Below are 10,362 nucleotides of genomic sequence, written 5' to 3' on the forward strand. Positions count from 1 at the left end.
GAGATGTCCTACAGGGAAACTGTTTGTCCCAGACCAATGGAGAGACCGAGTTGTCTCTGAGGTTCATTGCTCTGTTTTGGCGGGTCATCCTGGCATTTTTGGTACTCGGGATCTTGTGAGACGCTCTTTTTGGTGGCCTTCCCTGTCCCGAGATGTCCTTCGTTTTGTGCAGTCGTGTGGAGTTTGTTCTAGGTCCAAGCCCTGTTGTTCACGTTCTAGTGGGCTATTATTGCCTTTGCCTGTACCTAAGAAACCTTGGACGCACATCTCTATGGATTTTATTTCAGAGCTTCCCGTCTCTCAGAAAATGACTGTGATTTGGGTGATCTGTGACAGATTCTCCAAGATGGTCCACTTGGTTCCCCTATCTAAGTTGCCGTCTTCATCAGAGTTGGTGCCTTTGTTTTTGCAACATGTTGTCCGTTTGCATGGTATTCCGGAAAACATGGTTTCTGACAGAGGGGTGCAGTTTGTATCCAGGTTTTGGAGGATTTTTTGCTCCAAATTGGGTGTTCAGCTGTCTTTCTCCTCTGCATTTCATCCTCAGACCAATGGTCAGACTGAAAGGGCTAACCAGACCCTGGAGACCTATTTACGGTGTTTTGTTTCTGCGGATCAGGATGACTGGGTTTCGTTTTTGCCTTTGGCTGAATTTGCCCTTAACAATAGAGCTAGCTCTACCACGTTGGTGTCCCCCTTTTTCTGCAATTTTGGGTATCACCCTAGGTTCCTCTAAGGGCAGCTTGAGGCGTCTGACTGTCCGGGGGTGGATTCGGTGGTCGACAGAATGCAGCAGATTTGGGGGCAGGTAGTGGATAAATTGTTTCAGTCCCAAGAAACTGCCCAAAAGTTTGCCAACCGGCGTCGGAATGTTGGTCCCCGGTTTAAAGTAGGGGACATGGTGTGGTTGTCCTCTAAAAATATTCCTATGAGAGTTCCGTCTCCTAAATTTAAGCCCAGATTTATTGGACCTTATAAGATTTCGGAGATCATTAATCCTGTATCTTTCCGTTTGACTCTGCCTGCGTCATTTAAGATTCACAATGTCTTCCATAAGTCTTTGTTGAAGAAACATGTGGAGCCGGCAGTTCCTACAGCAGCGCCTCCTGACCCTGTTTTGGTACAAGGGGATCTGGAGTATGAGGTTGAAAAAATTCTGGATTCCCGTCGCAGTAGGCGTCAGCTTCAGTACCTTGTGAAATGGAAGGGTTATGGGCAGGAGGATAACTCTTTGGTTGTGGCTCCTGACATTCATGCGGACAGTTTGGTTCGCGCCTTCCATCATGCTCATCCCGAGCGACCCGGTGGCGTGGGTGAGGGTTCGGTGACCCCTCCTCAAGGGTGGGGTACTGTTGTGAATGTTAGTTATGTCTTGGCTGCTGGGAGGCTCCCTCTGGTGGCCAGGAAGGGTTTGGACAGAGACCAGGTGGGTTGTGCAGTGGGTGTTTCCTTTCCTAACTCTCTGCTTATTTAAGTCCTGGTCTGATTGCAGGCTGTTGCCGGATGTCAGTTGTTCTTTGTATCTCCAGCAGGCTTAATCCTGCTCTACATCACATCCACTCCAGATAAGTTCTTGCTCTTTATTTATTGCCTGGTTCTTTTTCTTATCTGGGTTTGTCATTTGTTGTGGTTGGTTTCAGTTTATTTCCTTCCAGGGATTTTCCCCCTCAGTGGATTGTTGAGGAACTCCCTGCAGTTCTGTGTGGAGTATAGCTCCTTTGGGTCCATGTGTTTGTGGCTTGTTGAATTACTTATAATTCTTGTTTTTTGTTCATTGGTATAGGACGGAGTTCAGATCGAGCGATCTGTGGGCCTTTTTGTACTATCAGGAAATTGGCATGCCTGCCTGCCTGCAGTTCTGTGTGGAGTATAGCTCCTTAGAGTCTATGTGTTTGTGTTGTGGCTTGTTGAATTTGTTATGATTCTTGTTTTCTGTTCATTGTTATGACAAGGGCACCTGGTATAGGACGGAGTTCAGATCGAGCGATCTGAGGGCCTTTTTGTACTATCAGGAAATTGGTATTTTGCAGGGTTTTTTTCTGGCTACCATCAGTCCCTTTCCTGTCCTTTCCAATTTTAGTCAGCGGGGGCCTCACCTTTTGCTAATCCTGTCATCTACCTGTGTATTGTGTTTTTCCTATATCATCGCAGTCTTTAAATGTGGGGAGCTTGCTATTCTTGTCTATTTTCTGAGGCAGAGAGTTATTCATCTTTCCTACATTTAGGATAGTTAGTTCTCCGGCTGGGTTCGTGGTGCACAGGATGTTAGTTCACCCCTCGGCTACTTCTAGTTGTGTTGGTTAGTAAGGGGATTTTTGCCAATGATTTGTGGTGATCTTCCATGGTTCCGGATCATAACAGCGAAGCCAACGTCTTTTTTTTTTAATTATTTCATGAAATTCCTGAAATAATTAAAAAAAAAAAGTGGGGGTGGCTTCCCTATATTTTTGGTTCCCAGCCGGGTACAAATAGGCAACTGGGGGTTGGGGACAGCCGTACCTGCCTGCTGTACCTGGCTAGCATACAAACATATGGCGAAGCCCCCGTCATTTTTTTTACGTTTTACGTTTTTGGGCAAAAAAACTCCTGCATACAGTCCTGGATGGAACATACTGAGCCTTGTAGTTCTGCAGCTGCTGTCTGCTCTCCTGCATACACTAGTGGAGAATGAAGTAGAACAGATTGAAGCAGGAAATTACATCAGATCTTTTTTTTTTTCTTCAATCTTTAATGGCAATATTCACTGATATAAAAACGCAGTGAACAAAAACGCAGCCAAAAACGCACTAAATTGCGGTAAAAAACGCATGCGGTTTTTTATGCGTTTATGTGCATTTTTTAGCGCCCAGGAATGCAGCGTTTTTTATGCCACAAAAAAAGTTAGGTGCGCATATAAAGTGTAATTCTGCTTTAATGACCTCGCAACATTTGTTTTCACATTGAGTATTTGGTTGCTGACATTTCTGCACCAAAACTGCAGCTCCTGGCAAAAAAACAAACCAATATCACATGCGTTTTGATGCGGTATGTGTGAAGTTTTTTGTAAGGGGATGCATATTTGGTGCAGAAATGCATGCAGCCAAAAACTGATCACGTTCACATCACTTAATCTAGTAATCCAGCATTGACTTCAATGACTTCCCCTAAGGTGAGGTTAGTGAGTTCAATGAGTTAACCTCAGGTGAAGTTATTGAACGCAATGCTGCATTACTGGATTTGGCTATGTGCACATGATCAGTATTTAGTTGCAAACATTTCTGCACCAAATCTTCATCTCCTGGCAAAAAAAATGTGCCGATACCACATGCATTTTGACCTGGAGGGGTCTTTTGGGAGTTAATAAATTGAAGAAAGAGGGTGGGTTTTTTGTTTGTTTTCTTTTGGTTTTTTTAATAAAGAATTTTTCTCTTTTTTGTGTTTTTTTTTTACTTAAACAATTAGTAATGCGAGGATCTCATAGACCCCTTTCTATTACTAACCTCGGGCTTGATGACAGCTGTGATTTTTTGACAATTCACAGCTGTCATTAAATTCTTATATTAGGGCAATTGGGATGAGCCAGGTAAAGTGCTGGAATTGGTACATCTAATGGATTAGACAATTCTGGGGAAGCTACAGGCTGCTATTTTAGGTGGAGGAGGGCCAAATAACAATAGGACTCCCCAGCCTGAGAATACCAGCCCCCAGCTGTCCGCTTTCTCTTGGCTGGGTATCAAAATTGGTAAGGACCTCACAATGTATCTTTTATTATTTATTTAAATAATTAAATTAAGAAAAATGCATGGGGTCCCTCGTATGCTGATACACAGCCAAGATAATGTACACAGCTGAGCCCTGCAGCCTGTAACTATCTGCTTTATCTGCGCTGGGTATCAAAATATGGAGGACCCTGGGCCATCTTTCCAATTATTTATTTTTACACTCCGTTTCCTGATCCAAACAACTACTGTGAGGGCACCCAATCTCAGACTCTGGCACAGAGTGTGAGTGGGGGAAGCAGGATTGCAACCAAATACAGACAATGTTATAGAGGCCAGGCAGGGGAAGCAGTACGTAGACATGAACTTTAATGATCGGACCAGGAACTAGTGTGACAGCCACAGGGAGCTGTCTTCCCCATGCTGTTCCATTCAGTTTCAGCGCTTTTCCATCCATGGCAGCATTTTTACAGCCCTCCCAGACTGACTAATAAGGTCCTCCACAAAAAGATTCAAGTTTCCCATTGGCTTGCATTAGGTTTGTTATTCGGTATGAATGCATGAATAATAGAAATTATTCAACACTAAGGGGGGCTTTGCACGCTGCGACATCGATTCCGAAATATCGACGAGGTCACGCCGTTAATGACGTACATCCGGCGCCAGTAACGACATTGCAACGTGTAAATCCTAGATGCACCGATAAACGATCGCAAAAGCTTCGAAAATTGGTGATCTTTGTAGCGTCGTTCATTTTCATAATGTTGGGTCGACCGCAGGTACAATGTTGTTTGTCGCTCCTGCGGCAGCACACATCGCTGTGTGTAAACCCGCAGGAGTGACAAACATCTCCTTACCTGCGTCCCGACGGCAATGCGGAAGGGATGTTATGTCTCGCTCATCTCCGCCCCTCCGCTTCTATTGGCCGGCCAATTAGTGACGTCGCGGTGACGTCGCTGTGACGCTGAACGCACCTCCCCCTTGAAGGAGGGATAGTTAGGCAGTCACAGCGACGTCGCCGAGCAGGTATGTGCGTGTGACGCTGCCATAGCGATAATGTTCACTACGGCAGTAATCACCACATATCGCATGTGCGACGGGGGCGGGTACTATCGCGCTGGACATCGCTAGCCGATGCTAGCGATGTCGCAACGTGTAAAGTACCGCTAAGAATCCGTACCCAAATATTTGACTAATCGCCCATCTCACTTCATGAAATCACAGCCACTTTACTTGGACATTTAGGCCATGTTCACATGTAGCGTCAATGCTGCTTTTTTCTGCTGCTTTTTGCTGCTTGATGAAAACATAACACCAAAACTGAAGTTGAAAAGAGGATGGCTTCTATAAATGAATAATGATTCTAAACACACCTCAGCATCCACAATAGACGACCCCAGAAGGCGCAAGCTGAAGGTTTTACAATGGCTTTTACAGTCCCCTGATCTGAACATCATTGAAAATCTGTGGCTAGACCTCAGAAGACGAGCCAGGAATCTGACAGAACTGGAAGACTTTTCCAAGGAAGAATGTAAATGTATGAATTTGGGGTTAATTTTTGGGGTTAATCATTTTGGTAATTAGGCTTCATTAAAAAATGTGCACTTCGTCTTCTATAGCCTGTGTGTTCTATTGTCTATAGAATAAGTTAACTTCTATAGAATAAGTTAACTGAGAGTCCGTCAGTGAGCTCATTCAGTTTTATTTGATTTTATGTTTTGCAGATGATGCAATAAAAAACGAACATGTGAACAGCATCACAGATAATGGGTAGGTTTTCTGCCCATGAAAAACACAAATAGATGACTTATACAATGTCTATATATGGCTATTTATTTATTTCTTATGAATTGCTTATATATTGTTATCATTTTTCGCAGTGCTTTGCTCACATTATCCTTCCTAACCCTAACAGGGTTCAAAATCTACATTCCCTATCACTACATTTTTGGACCTTGGGAAGAAACTCATGCGAGAATATATAACCTCCTTGCGGATGTCATTCCTGGTGGGATTTGAACCCAGAACTGAAGCGTTACAAAGCAAAGTGCTAACCACTGAGCCACTGAGGCTAAAGGCCTTTTCTATGCAAGTTAATTTTTCTGGAAAGCAGATAATGATCTTTTCAGCATGTGACCACAAATATGTAAAATGCATACTAATGGTCATGTGACAGCTGGCGAGCACAGCTGAATCCTTACAGTGTATATATTACACACTGATAGGATTCAGCAAGCTGCAGTGATTGCCTAAATATACCCTTTCATTTGCAGACAGAGAACAGGGTAGAATATGCTGGGAGAAAAATGCAAATACAACTAGGACCGTGAAGACTGACAGGTGTAAATGCTCCACTGAGATCTATACCATAGACTGCAGGCGCACATATGACACTGCCCTGACAATTTATCATCCATCTTCAGCAGCTCACCAAGATGAGGAAGCCATTGCCAATTACACTGTATCTGTCATCACAAGACATCTATCTTCATTGCAAATGTATTTTTGGGCATGTGCTGCTGGAGATTACAAATTACACAGATCATTTTTTTTATTTCTTATATGTTTTTGTCAATGCCCGGGACGATTTTAGGCTTTATATTACAAAGCTGATATTTTGTCTGCATCTTTCTTGATAAAATTTAATTTTCATTTCAGATGATAAAAATATATATATTTATTACCTTTACCATCTGGGATTTGTTTCTGCCTCTGAACATCTAAGGATAAGCTGCAATAAAGGAGAATAGTCACATGACTGAAAGCTCAGAGCCGGGGACATCAAGGAGCAACCACAGGCAGCTAATCGCTGCAACGCCCGACAGCAAGAGGTAGTAATGGCAGACACTGTAACAAGTTTACAAAAAGGGGATGGATGATTCCTCAGTACACACAACATTGTGGGTTATTGATAGTGACAAATAATGTATAAAGGTATACATATGGTATTCAATACATACAATATACATATAGTATACAATATAAAGGTTGAACTTGATGGACCTAGGTCTTTTTCAACCTATGTAACTATGGGTGTTTGGACGAAGCACACGTGCATGACAACTATTCTGTAGAGCCTATATGTCAAAGTCTGGCCCATGGGCTGATTTTATTTGGCCTGCAATGCCAGGCGCCCATTATTCTGTTTGGAGAGCTACGTGGGGCCCATTATTCTGTATGGAGGGTTATATGGGGCCCATTATTCTGTATAGAGAACTATGTGGGGCCCATTAGTCTGTATGGAGGAGTATGTGGGGCACATTATTCTGTATGGCACGCTATGTGGGCTCATTATTCTATATGGAGGGCTATATGAGGCCTATTATTCTATATAGAGAACTATGTGGGGCACATTATTCTGTATGCAGGGCTATGTTGGGCCCATTATTCTGTATGGAGGACTATGTTGGGCCCATTATTTAGTATGGAGGACTATCTGGAGCTCATTATTATGTATGGAGGACCCATTATTCTATACAGAGCGCTATATGGGTGTCACGCTGCCGGTCCGACTGTGCCGCTCATCACCCGTCGCTCCAACCCCTGGGGTCCCCGCACCCCGCCGAGCCCGCTCACTTGCTACCTCGTCCAGACCTTTTCCCCGCTGGCTCCGCGCTGCTCACTCACTGCAGCCACCTGAGCTCCAGAGTCCTGCCTCTCCTTCTGTGGTCTCGGCTCTGACTTCTGGGTTACGGCTCTCACACATGCACACTAGGGGGCGCGCACGTGCACTCACCTAGACTTAAAGAGCCAGCACAGCTGTCCGGAATATCACTAATAAGTAACCTTGGGTATTTAAGACTTGCTACTCTGTAACGCCCCTGAACTAGTCAACGCTCCATGGTTCTGGGATCCTAACTTTTGGTATTGCTCCATCAGCATGCAAATCCTAGTCACACCTCACACCACACCCTGTCAGGCACACCAGTGGGTGGTCTAGCTTGAACAGGGCTATCCGCCTAGGGGTCAGGCAGACTGGTGGGAGGGGCTGAGTCAGTTCAGAAGTAGCTCCCAAAGAGTGAGGACCTGGGAGTTGGAGCTCCCTTGGAGACATTGGCTAGGTTGCAGACGGTGGTCTGGAACCAAAGGAGTCAGAGACCCGGTCGCAGGGTATTGGAAAAAGGTGCTAGGCTTAGTCTTGGGGAACGGTTGGCACGGAGTACCTAGTAACCAAACCAGTACTGAGCATGGTGGGGTACTGGACCCTAGATCAGGGAGTAGCTTCACGCAACCTGATAACCTGTGGAGGATAGTCTCTTTATGCACTGTCCCCAAGAGCTCAGAGATCAAAGGCATCAACACAACGAGGGGGATAGGGCTTTCCAGCTTATGCGGCCCACTGAAATCCCAAGTGTCAGCCATCGAGAGCACAGCTTCTCTACTTAACAGTGGGGAGCGGGACCCCGACAGCTTCAAGCCGCGGGGTCACTCAGAACATCTAAAATACAGTGCATAGAGGCAAGGTACAGACTATCAGCAATACCAAAGGAAGTAGACTTCCGGACGAGCTCCCATGAAATGGCAGCGACACGCAGAGACTTGGTTTACCTTTGAGTCAGAGTCTGCTATGCGGTCGCATCACTACCAACACTGCCTGAGTGAGTACGCTGTCCTCCCCTGCTTCCAATCTGCACCGTGCTCCCCACACCTTCCCCATCCAAAGTCCCGGGGCCTCCCCTACCTGTGGAGGGAACATTATCTAGCTGCCCCACTCCATCTCCCCCGAGTACTCCCATCGGCAGCGGCGGTACTCCCCTTACCGTGAATCATCGGTGGCGTCATGAACTCTCATTCCCTGTAAATACCCCCTTTTCATTTGAAGTGGCCGTGAGCCCCCAGGTCCGAAGACCCTCGGCCACAGCAAACCCCGTATCCAAGCGGTTCAACCACTGCAGGGGCGGCACAACTCCCCATGGCCAGTGCTTGTTCAACGTGTCCCTGTAGCTTGTTTCTTGTACTAGTTGTTCAGGTTCCTCTATGCCTGTGCTTTGTGTAACTCCGTCTCTGCTTGCAGATCCTGAGTACTGTTCCTAGCACACACTCCAGCCTGATCCCAGTAACCTGCTCCAGTCTCCAGTTCTGGACTTCAGCCTGATCCCATTAATCTGCACCAGTCTCTGCTCCTGAACTTCAGCCTAATCCCTGTGACCTTCACCAGTCTCAGTTCTGGACTTCTGCGTTTTCCCGTTAACCTGTACCTGGTCCAGATCGGATCCTGCATCCAGTGATTCTTGCTGATCCTGGCTTCCGTGCATCTAGGCCCTCTGCGGTTACGCCCGACAGTCCCTGTATAGGGGTTCGCTCGAGGCGGCGTCACAGGGGAGTCCGGTGCATGGTCCAGTGGGTCCACTCCCAGGACTATCCTTACAATGGGGCCAATTTTTCTGTATGGAGAGCTATGTGGGACAAATTATTTGTATGGAGGACTATGTGGGGCCCATTATTCTGTATGGAGGACTATGTGGGGCCCATTATTCTGTATGGAGGGCTATGTGGGGCCCATTATTCTGTATGGAGGGCTATATGCAGACCTTTATACTGTATGGAGGACTATGTGGGGCACATTATTCTGTATGGAGGACTATGTGGGGCCCATTATTCTGTATGGAGGACTATGTGGGGCCCATTATTCTTTATTGAGGGCTATATGCAGCCCTTTATACTGTATGGAGGACTATGTGGGGCACATTATTCTGTATGGAGGACTATGTGGGGCCCATTATTCTGTATGGAGGGCTATATGCAGACCTTTATACTGTATGGAGGACTATGTGGGGCACATTATTCTGTATGGAGGACTATGTGGGGCCCATTATTCTGTATGGAGGACTATGTGGGGCCCATTATTCTTTATGGAGGGCTATATGCAGCCCTTTATACTGTATGGAGGACTATGTGGGGCACATTATTCTGTATGGAGGACTATGTGGGGCCCATTATTCTGTATGGAGGGCTATATGCAGACCTTTATACTGTATGGAGGACTATGTGGGGCCCATTATTCTGTATGGAGGACTATGTGGGGCCCATTATTCTGTATGGAGGACTATGTGGGGCACATTATTCTGTATGGAGGACTATGTGGGGCCCATTATTCTGTATGGAGGGCTATATGCAGACCTTTATACTGTATGGAGGACTATGTGGGGCCCATTAATCTGTATGGAGGACTATGTGGGGCACATTATTCTGTATGGAGAACTATGTGGGGCCGCAACAAGGTTGGCCCATGACTTTATCCAAGTTATTAACTTTAGCCCTCTGTGTATTTGAGTTTGACGTCCCTGCTATAGAGGTATCTACCTTTCAATTACGTATATCTTGGTGACCGAGACAAGTTATATATGTTACATACTGTGTGCCTGATGTAAAACTATAATTTATGCTTGATGTAAATCATAGTCATCTGTACTGCAATGAACATTAGTTTACCTTCGACATACATTATTGCGATAACTGTACCCTTCATATTATCACAATGCACTGCAATACAGATAGACTAATTGCGTTTTCGATGTACCAGCCATACTTCTGAATGCTACCAATAGATATCCATATTTGATGTCACCTAGCGCAATAATTTAATGAATTGTATTTAATAAAAGATTATATATTGTATGCGATACCATTATAGATTATATGTCACTACTTCATAAACCATCAA

This window comes from Anomaloglossus baeobatrachus, chromosome 8 (assembly GCF_048569485.1).
Source record: "Anomaloglossus baeobatrachus isolate aAnoBae1 chromosome 8, aAnoBae1.hap1, whole genome shotgun sequence".
Lineage (NCBI taxonomy): Eukaryota > Metazoa > Chordata > Amphibia > Anura > Aromobatidae > Anomaloglossus > Anomaloglossus baeobatrachus.